Here is a 22,653-nt window from a genome sequence, read left to right as displayed (position 1 = left end):
TTTATTCTTGTTAAAGATTTTAGTCATAAGGTAACAGAGTACAGGCTGTGTAGCACAAGCTAAAGGGACAGATGCATAAGCTGGGAAGTTTTCCAGATTAAAGGTACTTAACACTGAATGCATTTGATGTTCAAACACATTTTGGGATCTTGTAAATCTGTCATAAAAATGCAGCAAGGCTGAGCACGAATTCTGACTCCATGCATGCTGGTCTGCATCTTGGCCTACTACTTAACACATTGATTTGTTTCTGATCTGTTCAAAGATTTTTTTTTTTTTTTTACAGAAAGACTGTATTTAGAATTTGTGTTTCATAGGAGTAGTGATATTGGGTTTTAAGTTTTATTACCAAAATTATTCAAATATTGTTAAATTCCTGTGGTTGAGGGGACTTTGTTTAGGGTTATTACATCGTATTGAATCCAGATAATACTGCCAGAAGTGATGCTCTTTCTCTCTCTCTTTCTATCTAATGCTATAGTCTTTTCATGAGGTTTGCAAAGTAATTTGAGGAAGAGGTACATTAATGGCGTGATAGTATTCTTCCACTATTCTTCAAAAGAAGGGGGGATTCAAGTGCATCTATGTCTGGATGACTGATTGAAATTATTTTGTCAGTGGTTCAGAAACCAAAATGAGAAAACTAGGAAGAAGTTGAGAAGTATATATGACCACTGATTTTACAAACAGAATGTACAATTTTTTTAGTACCAGTACTCATCTTCACCAGAACAACTTTAATATCCTATTTTCCAAATTCTTCAGACAATTTAAAGAAATTTTCTATGTGATTTTAAAAGCATATTTTGCTCTCAGCAGCAGTTCTTTAATGGATATGAACACGAAAACAAACAATATACAAAGCCCTGCAGAGGACAACTCCCAGCCCTGCGTAGGACCATCTCCAAGAATCACACCATGTGCCTGAGACCATTGTCCAAACTCTTCTTGAACTCTCTCAGGTTTGGTGCTGCAACCACTTCCCTGGGGAGCCGGTTCCAGTGCCCAGCCACCCTCTGGGTAAAAAACCTTTTCCTAATATGCAGCTTTAACCTCCCTTGACACAGCTTCATGCTTTTCACTTGGATCCTGTCACTGATCACCAGTGAGGAGAGACCAGTGCCTGCCCCTCTCCACTTGCCCTCATGATCAATTTCCTTGTGAGATGACAATAAAGATTTGTTTTTAAAGGTGCTATGAGGGTAGGCTAAGGAAGTTGGTATTTTTAAGCCTGGAGGAAGAGGTGGCTTTGAAGGCGGCTAATAGCAGCTTGTCCATACCCACAGGATGTTAGTGAGAAACTGAGGCAGGCTCCTCACAGTGAGTGGGACAACAGTCATAAACTGAAGCAGAGAGGGCTGTGACTAGATAAAGAAAAGTTTCCTCTAGAAGAAGAATCCAGTATTGGACCTAGTAGACCTGTGAGAGCTCTGGCACAACTAGACAAAGCTCTGAACAATGAGGTCTGAAATTGATGTAGGATCTGCTTTGAGCAGGAGACTGAACTGGGTACCTACTGAGGTACTTTCCCACCTGAATGATTCTGGGATCCTGTGATATACAGAAGTGTGGGGAGAGGATAAAAGCAAGAAGTGGTGTAATGATCTGGACATTTAGTGATATTTTTATGGGTAAATATCACTGTTTCATAAGCACAGGAATCTGAAAGTTGAAATTCTTAATAATAAAGCTACAGCAAATCTAGTTCTACTGCTTAGTCCAGGAGAAAGGAAAAAAAAAAGGTGTAAGTACTGAATTTTTTACCTTTTGAGCATGAGACAAATATTATTCTATTCTGTTTTGCATGATATAATCTAGATATTTATTTAAATATGACTCATCTTTTTTGTTTCATTCAATGTGATAACTGACCTGAGACATGATGAGAGATTGTTAGATTTGGTGCACATAAACAATCAAAATCCACATTTAAAACCTCTGAAATTGAATTAAATTGAAGTGTAAAAAGCAAATGACTTAATGAAATGGTTTAATCCTCCTTTTTTTTTTTCTTCTCCTTTTTAAAGATTAGGGATTTCTGGAAGAATGGCACCTGCAATTACATTAATAGGATAAAATTGGTTACATTGCGGTGACTTAATCCCTAAGTTTCAGGATAATGGCAGATTTTTCTAATAAGGGTTTTATTGATGGCATATTTATAGATATTTAGGGAAATTAGGGTTTTTGTGGGCTGGTTTGGTTTTGGTTTTTTTTTTTTTTTTAAATCTATTTAATAGATTAACTAGAGGGAAATCAGAAGCAGAAGTCCCAATTAAAAAATATCTCAAAGTCAGTATTTCACACATTTCTTGGTCTCTAGTGTGCTACAAGAAGATCACAAATTACCTCAATTTCCTTATTCTGTAACTGGCTATCCAAGATTGCAATGGGAGTTAGAGATCCATAAAAGTCTAAATTATTATTGCAATTGGAGTAAGAACTCCATCTTTGATTTACATGGCTCTGAGCACTTTCAAGACCTTTTTCTACCGTAGGTTGTATTATATCCTTCAGTTGTGTCATGAACAGGAAAAGAATGAGAAGACTTTCACCATCTTCCCAAGCTTTGCCCATCACCATATCTTTGTGACCATCCAACAAAGACCTGTATGTTCTTTCAGCTTCCAGTTTCATATGTCATTCATATTTTTAATTTTTATTTATGCATAGAAAAAGGCCTAATTTTTCTTTTATATTTGCAAAGCACCTCGTACACAGAAAAATGCAAGTAGGCAACATGAGAAAACAACATCTGGAGATGTTATATTCCTTCCATTCTGAAGTGTTTTCATAGTGACATATGTCTTTATTTTTTCATTTATTGAATAATTTCAGGTCTAGTTTTGTTAAGGATAAAAGTTTAGCCTTCAGACTTAAAATTTGTGATGCAAAAGTGTTTTGTGTTTTACTAAAGTACTACTATAGGTTTTAGTACCAGACCATTTGTCTCTTCAGAAGAACATGAGAAAAAATATGCTAGAATCTAGCAAATTATTCATGATTAAAATTGGTTATTGGAATTTTTAATGTAGTTCAGTACATTTTCCAGTTGTAATTTCTGTATCCATTCTTTTAATTTAAACTTAGATCTCATTTATTTTGATTAACATAAATACAATATCTCTGGCAACAGATGTTGAGGCTGGGACATGGTGTGACTCTCAGGAATGGTGCTATTTGGGGCCTGAGGTAGACTTGATGTTATTTAAGGATCCCTTCCAACTCATCTTATTCTGTGGTTCTGTGGTAAATTCCTTCAGAACTCTTCAAGTCTCCTTAAAGCTGCCTCTAACTCTGCTAGCACTGGTCTATTTTGTTTCTTCATAATAGATTCTGCAAGGAAGAAGACAAATTTTTTTCTTATTTTTTAATCATTCAAATCATAATAATTAAACTCACTCAAAATAATTTTTAATTCATTTTCAATCAATAGAATGAAATCTATTGATTTCATTCTATTGATTGAAAATGAATTATATATCTAGCTTTCTTTAGTGAGGAAGGCCACAACATGAAGTCTTATGTCAAATCCAAAGTGCTCCAAATTTTATTTCCATCATCACTCATATAACCTATATGCATGACTGAAGTGAGCTATGGGATGCATGGGATACAATTATGGGATTTAGTTCTTTACAGGGCAGTTTGTGCCTTTCTCTGTTTTGTGCAGGTTTATGAGTACTTCAGTCCTGAATGTGATTCAGAGAATCCCATTTTCTAATGTTCCAGCAAACAGAAGCTACTTTCAAATAATTTATGTGGGTAGTAGACAAATGTATTCCATCCTTTAAAAATCCTGAAGGTTAAAATGGACTGCCTGATGTCTTAAGAAAGAGTAGAGGTAGAGGTAGAGTTGTAATCAGGGAGGACTGTAATAGAACTCTAATGTCTACTACAATATAGTAGACACTGTATTCAAATATACTGTAATACAAGTCATGCAATAAGAGACAATCCTATAAATACTGGTTATTGACAGTCTGATTTACACTGTATAGGCACATAAAAATTAATTTTAACTTTTCATAGATTTTATATCTTTGTAAATCTTGATTTTCCCAATTTTCATTGCATAAGTTGTGCTAGCAATCTGTTCAAGTTCAGCAGTGAAAACAGTTGGTTTCACCAGTAATCAGGATTAAAAAACTTGGTGTGTGGCTGAATGATTTTTGAAGATGCTTGTCATTAGATCACAGTGCCTTTTACAAGCACTGTCTAAAGAAGAAGGCAGAAATTGCATCAGAAATTCATGAGGGCCAAAGAAAAGTTGCAGATTCTATGAGTGACACATTCAGAGAATGTGTCACAGTAGACTGTAAAGCTATGGAAACAGTGAAAGCATGAGAGTTTAGTTCATTTGCAATTAAAGTTTGTGTTCAAAGTGATATTAGCTTTTCTTGAGGAAGTGACTGAATGGCACCTACACAGCCTGAGATTTTAACGTTTGTCTAAACATAAAAATATTGATAATTATAATTTAAGGCCAAAAATTACTTTATTCCAGTACTATTGACTTTTCTCGTTTATAAATACTTTGTACTGATGTCTTGGAAAATGTCTCAAGCATAGGTAAAAATAAAGATTTAATCTTTTTTTAATCTCAAAAAGAAAGCACTTCCTATGAAATGCTTCTTGACAAACATACATGTTTATCTTTTCCAATTTGGGTTGTTCAGGGTTCAGGGGTTTTTTTTGGCAGTGGAGGTTGACTAAAATAATTATTAATTGTATCTAGGGAGGACATTTGTACTTCCAAAACATGGAGCTCAAAGACTGACCTTATTTCACAGGTGTTGAATATTCAATAAGGCCTTCATCTGGAAGTGGCATCCAAGGTCAGCTCTTTTTATAAGAACACAACATAGGTCATAATTTCTGTTCAGCTGTGGACATAAAGGATGTACAGATATGAGCTAATGGAATTGTACCACCACTTCCATGGTAAGTTTAATGTCATCGAATTGTGATGCAAATTTTGCAACACATGCAAATTTTTTAGGGTAAAGAGTGCCTCTTACTTCTCTTTAGATCCAACCATAGTGGAATGTCATTAAGTTTTGTAATTACCACTCAGAGGCAATTGAAGCAACACTCACTAATTTGGATCAGCTTGTAATCGTCCCATGCCAATCAGAGGAAGAGTTAGAATAATAAGACATGCAGAAAACAATCTTTTATACACACACACATATATATACACACATATATATACACATATATGTGTGTGTGTGTGTGTGTGTATGTTTTTACAAGATGAATTTTGAATAATTTAAGTTCTAGGCTGTATGGCACCTGAATTTTTAATGTGGGAGTTTATAGAGATTGCTTAGTTCTTGAGCCAGTGTGTGCCAACTGGATAACACAAATGGCTTTTGCTCTTGGAGGAGACAGCTCTTGAGAAGACACACTTCTGTGCTCTGCCAATCTGTAATTTTCATGTGTTTGATAGGATTAGAGGTGTTTTTAAAGATATATCTAAACAAATAGCTTTTGTAGGCAGAACTTCTAAATTTTGCTATATTTAAAGGAATAATACCAAAATGATTGCTAGCTATTAGAGGCTGTGGAAAAAACATCTTGACATGTTTCTCTCTAAACTTTTCTTTTGCTTAACTTTTTTCAGGGAAGTCAGTAATGCATTACATTGCAAGTTATAAAATCACATGGGAAAAAATGTTAGCTTTTACACCACTACCAGTGACCAGAGAGAGACATACACTGTATTTTCATTAGTGTGCTGCCCAGTGACTTGGGTAAACTTTAAGCACAACACCAGTCAGTGGTCACTTTCCAAGCAGCAATGCCAAATATGCAAGGAGAAACAAAGCTATTGTGAGATTATTTTTAAAAATCAAGCTAATGTTCTAGAAACATGCTTCTAACTTCTTGTTCTAATTGGAAACATTCTAATCCAATGCTGCCGAGTGAAGGTGATTGCAGACTTAATTGCTCTTATGTAACAACTAATATCTGGCAGTAATACACGCTGTAGAACACTGGCAGGTTTTGAAATCAGTTTGTTCCCTTTGCCCCTTCTTTCTTTGTTGTTCTGTTTACTGTGCCCAGTTAATGTGCTCTTGTGCCATAATAATCTCTAGCTAAATGGTAATTGCTCTATTGACAGCACTACTGTACATTTTTGACACATCATTATTCATACTTAACCACTTGACCTGGAATAAATGTTAAAGCAATTACTACTGAGAGCTTTTCTATGAGAAAATTGAGGCAAAGTTTAAAGATAATCAAAATGCAAAGCTGATCATGATAGCAACTGGAAAAATGGCAAATCCTATTAAACCAATTTTTATTAGCCAAGTTGATGCCAGTAGATATTATCTGGTAATTTGGTCTTATTAAAAAGAAAATAAAGCAGCTAATTGTTTACTATTCTGGAACTTATTCCAGCTTGCAATTTGCAACTGAAATTAAGCTTTATGTGGCTCATCTATTTTGTCACATTGAAATATGAAAATCATTTGGTACAAAGCACATCTGCTCAGTCCTTTCCGTCGTTCTGGCAAATCCTCATTCAGTATGTTTCATACATGTTGAGGCTTTTCATTCATGCATACAGCACCATATTTTAGATATTTCTGTCTTACAAACCTAATATCTTCAGATCTGAAAGCTGACAATTTTAGTACTTTTTTACCTTTATACATACCTTTTGCAACTATAATAAATGTGTGAGTGTAAGTTGTTTTAGTTTGGAGATTTTAGAAGGAATTGGGAAACTGAGAGGGACAGAATTATTGTTAGTGCAACTGTGTGAAAATTGTCCAAATCTCCCAGACCAGCATTTTATTTTGATAGTTAATTGCATATTTGCTCTAGCTGTGATTGTATTCTTAAAGGAAAGTAAATGTTCTCCAGTTTAGTTGTTTAAAAAGTGGCATTTACTGTGATCTCAAATAATTTCAAAAGACTCAATTGCAGAACAATGCCTTCAGTACAGTACAGTAAAAGCTGTAATTATAAGAGAGTGCCAAAAGACATCAAGAAAGCCTTAAAGGGATAGCATAAGCTTTTACTGCCCCCATCTGAACTATGAGACTTGCTTGAAAACCACCATTAGGATGCAGAATACTGATTGTTGATATGTCACTATTGCTGTCATGGGAGAACTGTTGTAAGGGCCAGAAGCTTACAGTGGTTTCTATATTAATGAAACTTTTCCACACTTAATGAAAGCAAAGAAAGATTGGGGTTTTTTTAATTAATAAAATATTAAAAACTAGGGAGGAAATCTCTTTTCATGTCGATCCACATTCAGAAGAGCAATAAGATTCTGCAGCTGTGCTTTATCAGGCAGAAAAATCTTTTGTTTTTAAACATGCTCAACTCCCTATTAACTGCTTCAGTATTCTGTATGCCTATCAAACTGATAATAGATTGTTCAGAGGGCATTTAGAAACTCAATTCTTAAACTTTTCATTCATATTATCACTTCTGATTAGTTTTAGAGGAGCTTTTACAGTAAGTATAAAGGACCACAAATTGTCTGATAAATTTTCAAAAACTCTTACACCGACTAAATGTATCTAGGTCTCTCCTATTGCTTCTGTTATTTTTATTCATAGCTGAGAAATCTTTCAAAATTAATAGTTATATATAATATATAGGTTATATATATAAGTTATATACATATATATAAAATAATAATTATATAAATTAAAGTGTGTATATGTTTATTCTTAGAATAAGTAGGTTTTTTCAATAGCTAGCCTTCCACTGTTGAGGAATTTAGGAATTTGTTTCAGGTTTGACTTCCCAGTTTTTTATTGAGACATGTACCTCAGAATTTAAGCACTGCAAAGCATTTTCACTAAATAAAACTTTCTGTTTGATTGATTTGCTCTTAAAATTTTCCCATATTTTATTTCTACTCTGTGTCTTTTCCCATTAGCATGCATAATATATTAAACCTTGGGGGTTTTATAGCCATGGATGCAGAAACCAAAAGTCCTGTTGTGTGCTTTTATTTTCTGATTTCTTGAGGGTTTTTTTGATAGACCATCTTTTTAGCTCAACAAACATGGATTCAGGATTTTAATGTATGTCTTGTGTGGTAATGGGTGATTATATCATAACTGCAAACCACATTTTGTTAATTCAGATAAGCTTTCACAAATGCCACTTTGTGCCATTAACTGAAAGACCACACAGCCTATGGAACAAGCGACAGCTTTATTTCAGTAAAGAAGATTTTACACAGTAATTCCAATCAGACCAGGCCATTTCAAATTCTGTTTTTTCAGAAAGACTTCTTTTCCCTCTTCTTACCAAACTGAATGAAGCATAGTATTTAGTATGTGTTCCTCACATACAGCAAAAGAAAGACAACTGACACAACCAATATACTGTTGGTCCCTGTCAGTCCACATTTTGTAGTAGAGAGGACTGTACAGGTAAAGAGAATAATTGCTGTTGATAGGCTTCACTGGTCTGGAGAAGAAATAACAAGACTGCTTATTAACATCCTGAGATTTTTGTACCACAGTGCGTATTGCGAGTAGTTGAATTTTCCAGGTTTTGAGTCTTTATGGTTATATTGTGTCAGGAAAAAAAAAATTTGGAATTTTCATCTACAGTTTTCTGAGGAGAAAGGGTGTAGGAGAAAAGGATCTAAAGGCTAAAACTGTCACATGAATTCTGACTTTTAGGGATTTAAGGAAATTGGTAAGATTCACCAAACTAATAGTACATTAGTAAAAAATAATGACCTGTAAAATAGCCTGAGTTCCAAACTGTTTATTCTTGTTGAAATGCTGTACCCATGCCAAAAAAAGTCCTTGGCTTGTTGATAGCAACGTGTAGCCATTACTGAGCCTGGTTCGGCAGATTCATGAGAGATTTATTCCATGCACTTCTGGAGAAAATTTGTACTGTCTGAGACTTTGCTGCAATATTAGAATAGCAAATAAAGAGAAGAGGTAATTTCTCAGTCTAACAGAAGATTCTACAGAAAAAACACATTCACACTACTGTGTTAACAGGGTTCCTGCTGCTTTTAAAAATAAGTGTTGGAAGACAGTAATAGAGAGTCATGAAAACAGGGAAATCAGGTTCCTCTCAGAAGAGGATGCAAGCACAATGTGGTGCAGCTAATACTGCTTAATGGTGCTACACTTTATTAAGTCCTTTCTTTCAAAAGGTGTAGCAATGTCCAAATATCATCTTTAATATTCACATCATGTTCAATAAAATTTTCTAATATGTTTACAGGCTTGTAAATCATACATGAACAAGAAAGGAAATGTAGGGATATTATCTTATGTAAGCTATAGATTCAACTGTAGGAAAAATGAAACAAAAGAAAGTGTTTGTTTCTTTGTTCAGCTTCACTTCATGTGAGGCTAGCAGTATGATGATTCTTGGGTATGTCTTCCTTCAGCTCAAATATTTGGCTAAATTTATACTCAGGTGAATTATATCCTTTGTATATAGGGGTATTTCTGGATCAAATCTGCTGCAGGTTTCAGGAAATGTTCTAGGCATCAGTGAACACAGCCTTACTGGTTCAATAAAGAAATAAAACTAGAAGAGGGGAAATAGAACACAGATGTGGTTCTCTGCTACTTATACAGCAGAGCTGATATAAGTAGATGCTTGATGCTTTGGTTATTGTGAGTTAATCAAAGCCCTCAGTTGCATTCTTTCAAGGCTTTTCAGCATAGCAGACAAACAGAATTTTTCCAGGCTGAAAGAAAAAAGCTGTGTTGGTAGTGGGACAGTTTTAAATCAAAAGCTGGATGAGGATGGGAGTGTAGCAGAATGTGGAAGGGAAAATAACTTAGCTGTCTGCTTCCTGGCTAAAGGAAACCCCTGGTTAAGGAGGAATGGATATTGGGTGAATAGAACTAAAGACATGGAGAGAGTCAGGCACTAATACAGCCCCTGGTGTTACAGAGAGATCATAGCAATGCATGCACATGTTAGACAAGGGGCCTTGCCTTGGCTGAAATGGGGTTAGTGAGAAAAAACTTTGGACCTCACTAGGAGGTGGATAGTATGGGCTCCCTTGAGATGTATAGACTAGTGGGGTTTTTTTTGAGGCTAGCTAAATATGTGTTCTGGTTTAACCTGACAGTGGCTAAACAGCTGCTCAATTTATTCCCTCCCACACTAGGATAGGGGAAAGAATTTAAAAAAAAAAAAAAACAGAGTAAAATTCATAACTTGAGATAAAGACACTTTAATAGGGAAAATGATGATGATTATGATGATGATGTTAATATTCAAATAATTAGAATATACAAAACAAGTGGTGCACAATGCCGTTGCTTACAACCTGCTGACTGATGCCCAGTCAGTTCCTGAGCAGAGGCTCCAAGGCAGTTTTCCCCCTAGTTTATATACTAAGCATGATGCCACATCGTATGGAATTTGGCCAGTTTGGGTCCACTGTCCCAGCTGTGTCCCCTCCCAGCTTCTTGTGCCTCCAGTCTCTTTGCTGGTGGGATGTGGTGAGAAGCTGAAAATTCCATGGCTTGGTGTAAACACTGCTCAGCAGCAACTAAAACATCAAGGTGTTACCAACATTATTCTCATCCTAAACCAAAACACAGCACTGTACCAGCTACTAGGAAGAAAATTGACTTTGGTATCCCAGCTTGAACCAGGAAAATATGGTTATGAGACAACCTAGAACACAGAAGACAAATCCAAGCAAAGATCTTCTCTTATATTTAGCACAGACTGCTGCCTTGTTTAAATGTATGCTAACACAAGTGCAGAAAGCTTTGGTTTAAAAGTAAGTCTGTGAAAGAGAGTGTAACTAATTGATTTGATTGTGTTATCTGCAATGTGATTTGGTCTTGTTGTTTCACCAGCTTATATGAAAGCTTTACTAGAAATGAAAAAAACCTGAAGCATAACCAGTGTTCCCCAAGATGGAGGGATTAGATTTTTTTTTTCGCCCAACAGAAATTTAAAACCCATGTTCTCCTATTGTAAAGATTGCTGGGCTGGTGTTATTCAGATGAATGCCATATAGATCTGGACGAATCTTTGAATTATTTTAATCCCACGAAACATTCTCTGTGAAAGCAGATAAAATTCTTCCACATGCCTAATGCTTTTTAAAGTTTAAAATGTGATGGTTTTTTTTATACTATTTACATGAAATTTTGGATGAGAACCTCTATTTTCCTGCAACAGTAACTTCATTATTACATACATAATCATTTTACATTTTATTCTCTCTTACAAAAATAGAGATTATTCCGGAATAAGAAAAATGGATTCCTACTTTATTAATTTTTGAAACTGTTTTATAGTGGATATCACATGTGTATTCATGTTATTGGATCCATTTCCTTCCTAGATTGTCATAGCGGGGTTCAGTTGAAGTGATATTAAAATGTTGAGTTGTGTACTGTAACAAGTGAAAGTATAGCAAAAACATCATTTCATTGGCATGAATGAGGTAAAATGTTGTCTTTTCTACACTTCTCAGAGGACACTGCAAAAGAATTTGATTTTACCAGCTTTGAAGAACTAACTAATGCATTATATTCTTTGATATTATTTGTTACAATATTGTCTAACAGTATAATTATAAATGTGCTTTCCAAAATACTGTTCTCAATTATTGAAAATTGAGCTGGAAAACTACCAAATATCTTATTGTGCAGTTGGAATCCAGAACAAGGCACCTTGAGCCAATAGCACATTTTATAATTTAGATACCAGGTAAGTGATCGGGTGAACACTGAAGGTGGCAGATCTGGAAAACTCCAGATGGGCACATCAGGTTCTGCATGGCATTATTTCCATTGTTTTGCTCACTTGCAGAGATGTGCCAAAAACTTGGAGAGGTGCCTGCAGATTGCTATAACAAACCTTGAGCCCTTTAATGTTTAAGGATATTAGAAACAAGAGATGTAGCGTGTTAATAATAATAGTAAAAACCTATGTGGTTTTTTAGTTATAAAATATGTAAAACCCAAAAGCTTTCCTATAAGAGCTGATATCTGTGTTCTAATTCTCAGTAAATTGACTGAATTCATAGATTTATACTCTTTGTGAATGAAGCATTGTACTCTTCTAACTAATGAGCAAGCATCTTTAGTAAGCATGCATAAATGTTCCTAAGTTGTATCTTTCAGTTTCTGCATGGCGGCAGCAGCTGAAGGAAACAACCAATTTGCTGCCATGTTTGCTTCCCTTATAGTTCAACCTTATTAGTGCCCCAAACTACAGAGTGATACTGATACATTAATCCTTCTGAATAGGAAAGAGATCTATAATGTAATTTAAGGACTCTAGTCCCATTTTGAATAGATTGATCATGGTTTTCTTATCACAATGACAAGTGTTGAAAATATAAAGCGTTTGTAAAATTAGAGATAAATTAATCAAGACACATTTTCTTTCTGTGAAATACCAGGAATGATAGAGAAACTGCCTTGCTTTGTAAAAGTGCCAGTACAGTTTTCAGCAGAAATACAGGGCAAAAATATTGATTGGAATTCCTTTTAGAGCATTAAATACTGAATGTGCTACTTCAGCTTTCAGCTGGAGATTTAGAACTAGAAACAACAGAGAGGCCAGTACAGAAAAGGTACATCTCATTTGTCTGTATCTCATGTGGTGTAGATCTGAAGTAGCTTCTGCAACATTCATAAAGTTCCAGTGTTTTAAAAGGTACCATAAATGAGATCAGGACTTGCTCCATTGTATATAATGTAAGAAGAGCAAAGAGCTTAAATGAAAGAACCACAGCTGCCTTAGAGGGAATAAAAAGCCATAATGTGATTATTGCATTTATTTTATTAATGTTATGTATATTTTATACCATTTTAATTAAAGTATCCAAATAGCTCTAGAAAAAGAAAGAAAAGAGCCAATACTACACATGTTTAGCATGAACAAATTATTTTTGCAAGAAGATTCATGGCAGACTGTATAATTTCTTTTAGTATTTCACCTGTGACACTATAAATAATACATGTTTATTTAAGTAGAGCTATTATAGACTACTATTTATGTTGTACATAATTTATAGACAGTGGTCTCCTAACATGCGTAGATAATGTTCTCTCTAAAAAACAAAGTTCAGAATAAAATAATTTTAAAGAAATGAAGCAGTTACTTAAACTGAATTGAATCAAAACCTGCATTTTGAAGGCACAGATTGATAACTGCTTTTTAAAAGAATAGTATTAACTTCCCTTTTCCAGCCTGTGAACTATTTATGTTTTAATACTTTTTTTAAAAAATTGGTGTGAAACATTAGATAATTACAGGAAATATAAGTGCTTGAACAGTCTGATTATTGCTGAAACTTCAGAGATCGTGCTTGTATTTCAGATGCTGTTCAGGTCTCTGGTTAGAAATACATTTGCAGAATTTGTGTACATTTTTATGTAGGTTGAATGGAAACCTGACCCAAATTACACTGAAGTTGTAACTTCATCTTTGCATCTGTGACTAAACTCCAATAGGAAATTGTTTGGGAATTATGTGTTCATGTTTCCTTGGGGAAGAATCCTGTTAAGAATATCTTAGCCACTGTGCAGCCTGTAATAGCTGTATTTATTGACATCTAGAAGGACAGTGATTTCCTCCTGAGACAGCAGAAAAGCCTTTATATTGTAAATCTGTTCTAACTTTCTAATTTCATGTGTGAGCACATTCCTCCCTGTTTCATCTTTTCCAGGACAGTTTAGAAAATTACTTATATTAGTAGTAAAATTCTCCATTCCCTATGCATCTGTTTCTATAGATGGTTGTCTACTCCAAGGTCTGGGTTTTTTTTCTGTTTCTGACTGATGTTTATTTTACTGTTTTCTGTTTTTAGAAACATACTAGAGGTTTCATTGGGCAAAGTGTGTTGTGCACAGGTCATCAGATAAAAACAGTAACATTTTTAAGTTCCTTCAGCATATATTCTCTCTCCCACAGTTACACTGCATTTTTAAATTCCCAAGTGCTGCATGTTTTTACCTATGTTGGCTCAAGTCTGGATAAAGGTATATAGAAGCTTTCTTTTTAAAGCAGCAGCTCTGTTTTGCCAGGTTAAGCAACAGAATAGCATTGAAATCTTTTTAGTGGGCATGAACTATGTGTTATTTATTAAGGGACCGATCCAAAGAATTCTTGAGTTAAAGTTTCCCGTTGACATTTTCAGTTTTGGCTCGGGCTCCAATGGCTGTCCTTTTGTTAGGAGGATTAAAATGTACTCTTTCATTAGTTAAGTGCAAAGTGAATTTCAAATGAGTCAGAATATATTTAAAGTATAACTGTCAAATCATTGGTATTGATTTAGACACTGTTAAACAGGGGCAGTGCTAACACACAAGGGTTTATTCTTTGTTACAACTTGCTTATAACCCCTATTGATGATAATGGGAATTACAGGCATGTCCTGAAGGGAATGTGCCCTTTGTAAATTCCCTATAAGCCTTAGATTAAGGAGCCACAGTTCTGTGAGAGTTCAAATACTTTTTGTGTGTAAATGAAACTTGGTGAGCTCTCCTGTGTCCTTTCTTAGTAGTTCTTGGAAGGTAGATATTTCAGAAAGAAATTTATCCCAGAGCTGTTGTCTTGTCTTTCCTTATCTGACAGGGAAGATGCCAAGAAACTGTGCTGGGAAATAGGCAAACTTTTTGTCCAAAATGTGCAGCAAGAAAAGTTAATAGTTTGTACAGCACCCTGACTAGTATTACAAATTTCTAGTGTAACAAAGAAAGGTTTGTGCAAAACTGGGAGGAAAATAAAACATGTATTTTTTTTTCATACTAATAGTGTATAAGTCAGAAACTAAAAGGATAATCAGATAATATTATGCTAACTTCTGTAGCTCTTCATATTTTCACTGTAGTTTATGAGGATGCCCACTTAAGTCTTTCTGAAGTAACCCACTGCCTTTGCCTGGTGTACTGTTATGTGAGCCATTTCATTCCTCAGGTACTATGTTTGCTATCCAGATCAGATGGTTATATGTTCATTATATTTAAAGGCATTTTCAGTTCACATAGCACTGTAAAAAGCAGTATGAGATGGCATGAATGTGTTTGCCGTCCAGATGCTCCTTTGCTTTCTTCCAGAACATTACTGCTCAAATGGGACTTGAAGGGTGCACCCATCATGGGGAATATGGGGCATAGGAACCTGCTGGTCCCTCCAGCTTTTTCCTACACTTCTTACTTATGAAATTCTTCTCATGCTAATCTTAATATAATTTTTGCTCATTTTCATTCTTCTCTACTTGTAGGCTTGGGGCTTGATTCAGTGTTTGCTTCTGTCTCAACACTACTGCTTATCCTAAACTTAGCAAGTTTCTACCTTCGTCTTTGCATATATCTGGTAACACCAGAAATTTTTAGGCACCTCAGTCTGGTTTCAAAACTCTATGACTATTAAAAAAACAGCAAAAAATATCCCCACCAAAAAAACTGCAACAAAACAACAGCAACAAAAAAATAAGCAAACAAAAATAAACAAACAATGAAAGAAAAAACAAGCAAACAAAACCCCAAAACCAGAAAATACCAAAAACCCTTGTGGGGGGGACATGTAGGACTGGAAAATTGCTGATTCCTCCTTTTTGGCACTGATGCCTTAGAAGCACACCCATAGCCCTTACTTTGCCAGGAGAAGAAGCTATTGATTTTGTTCTTGTTCTGCTAATCTTAGGAGAGGAAAGTGCTGAATTAAGATACGCTGTCTCCTGGGCCACTGCTGTAATGAGTAGGTTGTATCAAATGGCACTCTAACCTCTTTTTTGTGCTTTTGAAATGAACTTTCTGTCAGAGTCTTGTTGGCACTAACCAGCTTCACTGTTCCTACCCTGCCAACATCACTCACTCACAGGCTCAGGATGCATTCTGCTCCAGCCAGGGCCCTTGTTCCCCCTCAGAGCTGCCATAGACCAGCCTGCCCTTCATCCTTTCACCAGGCACTTTCATTTTTCACACAAGTTATGGACATGGCTTGATGCTCTGCCCTGGCCAATGCTCTCTGGCCCTGCAGCTAACACCTGAGTGTCTTGTCCACCTGTCCCAGCTATGACTATGCTGTTGGGTGCATTGGGTGACCTGCCTTGGGAATGCAGCCCTGTTTCTGCTGTCTTCCCACATTTTCCCTCCTGTTGCATTCTCTGGCAGATTTCCTGCTGAAAAATTGAGTCTTGACCTCTATGATGAATGTGCCCCTCAGGCCCCAGATCAGACATTGAAGCCTATCTTGATTTCCAACACACCCACATGGCTCTTGGATTTCTCCTTACCTCCTCCTTGCTTTGCACACGAGGGTGGCTGCTGAATTTTCTAGTACATCCTTAGTACTCAGCTTTTGGAATCTGACTTGGAAGCTAAGCAATAGAAGCTGTGTACCTTGTGAATCTAGATATTTGTTCCATGTCCTATTTGAACAATTTTGTCTTGAAGAAAGAAAAAAACAGGTAGATGAGCTAGTCCAATGCAGTATGTCCTGTAATGGTGTTACTTCTCAGGCTTGGTTTTCCCTGAATCTCTCCAATCTCTCACTCTCTACAAGTAGAGACACTACCAAGAGCTACTCCTGAGAGCTTTCAGACTACTGAAAAATATTACATATAAATGTATTTACTAAAACCAAAACTTGTTCAAATTCTTATCCCTCATAGGCATGATTCCAATAAAGAGCATCCTGCCAGACCAGATACAAACAGCAACAACAACAAAAAGCAAAACAGAGCAAAACAAAAGAAAAAAACAACCAAAAAAATCCCCCAAAATAAACAAAAACCCCTCATGATGGGAAGTTCATTTACTGTGTCAAAAATTATACAAAAAAAGCTGCTCACTTTTAAACTCTATGAAAAGGATTAACAGTACAAAATGAAACACATCCAATACTTAAAAAAATATAAGCAAACAAAAAAAAAAGTGAATGAAACAAAAATTATGGAAGTTGACCATCCAATATCAGTGTACCAGAAGAGAGATAATACATATCTATGAGGATGTGGTTTTCAGCATTTTGTAAGCATACCACCTGCATTTATTTAAAGCCACTATTTTTTCATAAATTCAGTCTTCCTCTACAGAATGTTTACTTTTTTTTTTTTTTTCCTTTTTTAGTATGTAAAACACAATCCAAAACCTGTAAACATTTCCCCATCTGCTAGTGGACCTTTCTCAGATGAGTTTTAACTTAAAATATAGTTTCAAGGGAATTGTTACCATTTGTCTGACTTGTTACGACATTTTAGCGATTAAGAGTTTTTGTTTTAGAGACAAATGAAAATCAACCAAGCAGAATCACTTTGCATATTCTGAGTGACTCTGCCCTTTGCTGTGTGAGGACAAACTAGTTTTACTGTTCTGTGCAGTCTCAGTACAATAAAGTCTACTGTTAGAACAGTCTTTTGAATTTAGTTGATGCCAAGTGGTGAAATGACTCAAATACCGATAAGCTTATGCAGAAATGTTGGCTCCAAATGACCAGCATTGTTCTGCATGAAGTGTTCCCATGAAGCTGGTGAACTTGTCAGTGTCACACTGGATGCATTTTTACTGAAGTAAGTGTGTATACAAGGAATTCTTTTTCCCCTCTTTCCCACTTACATGTAATTGAAGCAGCTATGGGCTTCTTACAATGTGGAAGATTCTTTAGAATTCCGACATACTGCGTCATCTAATTCATCATGGAATTTGTTTGGCAATTCCTCCCACATGACATCTTGCTTGACCTAAAAGAAAAAAGAAGCATGCTGCCAACATAATTATCCTTTATTTCCTGGTGCAATAATTCTAAAAAGAGGGTTGACACATTCTGTAGGCTTTCTGAAGGGAAAATAATTATATCACACACTCAAAATTAAATACTCTTTTGAGCTTCTTATTAATTAACATCTCTATTTTGTGAGGAAATATACTCTGATAGAACAAGTGGAACTAGTATCGAGTAATATCCTTGCAAAAAAAAGTTATAAATTATATTTTCTGTGAGTTTTGAGTTATTAAAGAGGATTAGGTTTGTCCTTTTTTTTCTTTACTACATGGATTTTTGTGAACACAATAAGGACTTACATTCATGTCTTTTTGAAATACATTCCTATGTTCATTGTTCAGTTACTCATAAAAATGAGGTTTATTTCCCTGAATACTCCTTGATTAGTGGACTTAAAGCCAGAAACTATTTTAGTACCAATGAGAAAATGTGAAATGCTCAGAGAATGATTACTTGCATAGATTTTGATATTTTCAAAGAAGGATTGTGACTTTAGAAAATCAAATAAGATATTGAAAACATTATCAAAAGCCACAGAGTATTAGAAAATAAGCCACTCATAATTCTGCTTCTATATCAGCAAAAAACAAACCAAATATATGAGAATTCAAAAAAATAGCATATAGTAAGTAAAAAGGAAGCTACTAATTTCAAGCAAAATTCATAAGGCTCTTTTATTTATTACTACAACCTATAGGTTAAAAATTATACTTTTTAGTAAACTTGTAAGTATCTAACACTTGTTGAAAGTGTCCAGAGTCTGTAGAAAGCCAGTGAGAAAATTAAGTTGCTCATTTCCTACAGGACCTCTGAAAAGTGATGTGTAGATTCCTCAGTTAGGCTCACAAAACCCCTTGATCCCAAAACTGGTTTGAGGGAGACTAGTCCTAATGTGAGATTAGTTAAACACTAGTTATGTTCATGATAGGATAAAGATAGAAGAATTTGCCATGTCGGTTTTTAGTCATAAAAAAGTTAATTAAGTCCACCTGCAAATAACTTATTTGATAAGATTATAAATTAATGTTTCTTCAGTTCACCACTTTTTCAATAAAGACCCAGTCAAAACAATATATCAAAAGTGAAAGCGGAGACCTTTTCTCCTGCACTTCCAAGATTTTAATCTTTTGGTTCCTTATTTTCTTTCTCTAAAATTTCCATAGGCAGCAATTTGTCCTGGTTTTTTTTTTATCCCTTGATTTCAAAAAAGCTGTCTTAGGTAAGGACCAAGGCTATTACCAAGAGTGTTTCCAGTAGCCTGTCTGTTCTACAAACCTGAAGCGATCAGATAAATTCATCCTGTGGAAAGGACCAAGCAACAAAACACAGACTTAACAAGCAAGTGGCAGAGAACTCACACGCTGGATCTCAAAGTGTCCAACTCTTCCATGCAGTTTGTCCCAAAAGTGAAAAACAATGCAAGTAAAATTTCAGCACTTTTTTTTCAAATGGATGATAGAAATCCAAAACCTTCTTTTCTCTTTTCATGTTACTGAAATCTCTGCAAGTTATTCTCTCCTCAGAAACCAACTGATATGCTGTATCCAGTAGCAAACTTTAAAAAAAAAAAAGGGCAAAAATGCTTGTTCAGAACAGTGCTTAGGGGTTTGCTTATAGGTGTCATTGTGTCTCACATCCCTGCTGTGAAAATCAGCTTGCATTTGAATGTGCATCTTGACCCATAAATGTCACCCTGGTCCACTGAGCATCTTGACTTCAACATTTCCTGTTGTAAAATGGACAATGGGATAACACTTCTTTTTCTGAAGAAGGGACCTGTGACAATGTGTGCATGTGTGCAGTCAGGAGAAACTGCAGCACTCGGGATTTAAAAGCATGTCATCAGCCACTGAGCGGGAGATCACAGGAGAACGAAGTTGCTGGACAGTTTTTGAAAAACACAAGGATTATCATTTCTGTTTCCAAGCCACTTCTCCTTTTCACAGCCCTGAATCCTTCTTGGCTTCTCTCCATCAATGGCTCAACGATGTGCCCCATAGTAGAGCAAGTCCAGCTGTGTGCTACAGCAACTGCCTTCAAATAGTAAAGTAAGAAAATGCTGCCATTCTTGCACATTCATTGTTTATGTTGCTGGCCTTTTACTTACATGCATTTTCTACTATAAACATCTTAACATTATGCTCAGAAATTGAGAATGCACTGAGAGGTTCATGTGGAATAAAAGTATTTCCAGCTTTACAATGTCCTGATGATTGCATAACAGTTTACATTTTTTTAAAGGAAAAAAGTTTGGATTTTTTTAAAGAAAAAACATGGTTTTGCTCCAGAGGATTTTTACAAGTAAGTTACATTTTTATGGGATTCTTTCACAACCAGAAAGACCTCAATCAGATTGTAGCCTCAATCCTCCAGTTTAAAGACCAAGTGCATAATTCTGTTATTGTAGAAGACAGAACTTCTGGCATACCTACTTGAAATTTAGGACTTCAGATATTTTTTTAATGTTAAATCTTTATAGTAATATTTGTACACATTCCTGAAGATATGGGAAGAGTACAGTGGTTCTGAAAATGTCCATGAGTAACTACATTTTTCTCTGATTTTAATTAAAGTATATAAAGAATGATACTGTCTTTTCAAAATAACATAGAATTATTAACAGTCATTTAACTATATCCATTGCTTAAACACCAGTTTTCACCCTAAGTTAAATACATATAGATTACATTTTTTCATCACGGAGAATGATCATGAGGATCAAAACATAAGGGTTTTTTCCTTCAAAACATAGCACATATGGTTTGATTTTAAAAGTACCAAAAGGTGTCTCCGTTTTTTGCATATGTCTGCTTATGTAGAGATAACAACCTGAAAATTTTCATACCTTTTCTTGCACTAGAAACTTGTTCTGTTATATTTTGAGTGACCTTTTCTCCATGATGACTATTATAAATGAAAGAGGATTTGAATATGTGCATAGGGATAACCTTTATTATTTGAATATGCATCATAAGTATAGTATCTGGTGTTTTCCCCAATGTCTTTACTGGGACAGCAAGACTAGAAGCTGATAGGAAACCTGATACAAATGTCATCTTTTATCAGAATCTAAAATGTGATGATTAACACCAATACCTTATGCACTGAGACATTTTCACAGATATTCTCCAAAGCATTATTTAAGTGTTTGATAGATCTTATTAGAGCACTTTGATGTCTCCATTCTTCATATTCAGAAGTAAAAAACCTTGGTTAGGATACAGTTGCTTAGATGGAGATAGAAGAAGATATTAGGGATAAATTGTTTATACCATGTTAGAAAAACTCGCATTCGGTGAGGCAAACAGAAAGATTTGATTATTAAAGGTATGCAAGGTTTTGAACTACTAATTGTGTTTTCATAACATGTATGGTTATATTTGGCTATATCCATACTCATTTAAGGAATATTGCTCCTTCAGATTCAGAGAAATTAATCAGAAAAAGAAAGACAAAATACCTATAAAGAGAAAGGAAATAACTTACCTGGAATCACCAGAAAGTTTCTAGATCTTGTTATTGATGTGTTGTATAAAAACCAGCCTTTTGTGGATTGAGAGTTATAGGAATAGGTGATAAAATATACACCGTGGCATAGTGTTTTTTTACCATTAGCTGTTTTGCATCTGAACTTAATCAAAGAAGCAGCAGAGGACTGCAGACCTTTTAACTGTAACAAAATTTGCAGGTTTTAAATCCTTTCAAAATAAATTATATAACCTGCTCATTCTTTTTAATTCTGCCTATTCCCTAAAAGCTATACACTACTACACACACACTTCTTTCCTTTGATTTATTTAATTTTTAATTTTGCCTACTGAATAAGCATCCTAAATGTAATCATTGCAACACAGAATCTGAAAAACAGATGCCAAATTATTGAAAAAAATACTTGGGTTTGTCAAAACTGTTTCCAAAAATGAAAATAAATAATAATTGTTTTTTAATACTGAACATGAATGCAGGTCTCCAGAGCTTGCAGAACGTCTAGTAAGTTTTAGAGTGCCTACAGTAGTAAAAAAAAAAAAAAGCTAAAACTTTTCTTGCCAGTAATTCATGTATAAACAATGGATTCTAGACTATTGAGTCTTTAAAAAGACAATGTGTTTCCTAAATGCTACTGTTAATATATTTTATTAATGCTGCACTTTTTTATTTTTCCATTTTGATATGAGAGGATGATTGGGTTCCTTAGATATATTATTACAGGTGATAACTTGTAAGCAAAATGTTATCTATCAGAATAAAAACGTTCTGATCTATTGTAGTTCTGGAATAATAAATAGAAATAGTTTACTTTTAAAAATACATCTACATGCACATTTTATGTGCAATTTAACATATTTAGTACTCCACGCTCAATTCATTCTCTTGAAAGTTTTACTTCAAAACAACTTCATTGTTTTAAGTGACTACATTAAAGCTTTTTAGTGTTTCCTGCAATCTCCCAAAACAGAAATAAAATCAGTTTTAATTTATTTTATTTGCATACACTGTGGATATAATTATTGCTGCAGAGTCTTTTTAATTGTTTTCAACTAGGTGCTTGTCTTTAAGTTGAAATAGACTTCTAATTCTACATTGTTGATATTCCCTTGTTAATTTTGACAAAGCATCATAAATCCAGGTATTTAGGCTTATTGAATTTTGAAATGAGGTGATTAGTTGGAACATGGATGAATGAACTGATGCAAAGCAAAATGAATTTTATGATTTACTGTCATTTACAAGTTCCTTTGGAACTGTTATGCAGAAATTGTAAAATTTATTGAGAGGTAAGATATCACAATTATAATCAACAATGTAAAATTTTCTCAAACAAAAGTATTCAGGCAAACGCCCAAAAAGAGCAATTGTTGAACAAGTGTTTGTTATACACAGTTAGTTTCTATTGTAGATCCTGCTTTTCCACTCCAACATTTCAGG

General features: G+C 34.8%; 1 protein-coding gene across 28 annotated transcripts in view; it reads left to right on the top strand.

Moving 5' to 3' along the window:
• TENM3 (teneurin transmembrane protein 3) overlaps positions 1–22,653 on the top strand; it is a 1,291,416-nt gene that overhangs the window by 649,999 nt on the left and 618,764 nt on the right. Inside the window, exons 7-8 of one of the 28 annotated variants that reach the window (XM_038135898.1) lie at positions 820–1,020; positions 4,794–4,944. The exons of 26 other annotated variants lie outside the window; for them this stretch is intronic. The gene's annotated coding sequence lies outside the window, so the exon portion shown is untranslated. The remainder of the gene's footprint in view (positions 1–819; positions 1,021–4,793; positions 4,945–22,653) is intronic. One more of the 28 variants, XM_038135896.1, reaches the window with a different exon arrangement.

The sequence above is a fragment of the Motacilla alba genome, chromosome 4 (assembly GCF_015832195.1).
Source record: "Motacilla alba alba isolate MOTALB_02 chromosome 4, Motacilla_alba_V1.0_pri, whole genome shotgun sequence".
Lineage (NCBI taxonomy): Eukaryota > Metazoa > Chordata > Aves > Passeriformes > Motacillidae > Motacilla > Motacilla alba.
Note: the sequence above shows the minus strand (reverse complement) of the source record. Positions and strands in the feature narration are given on the sequence as shown.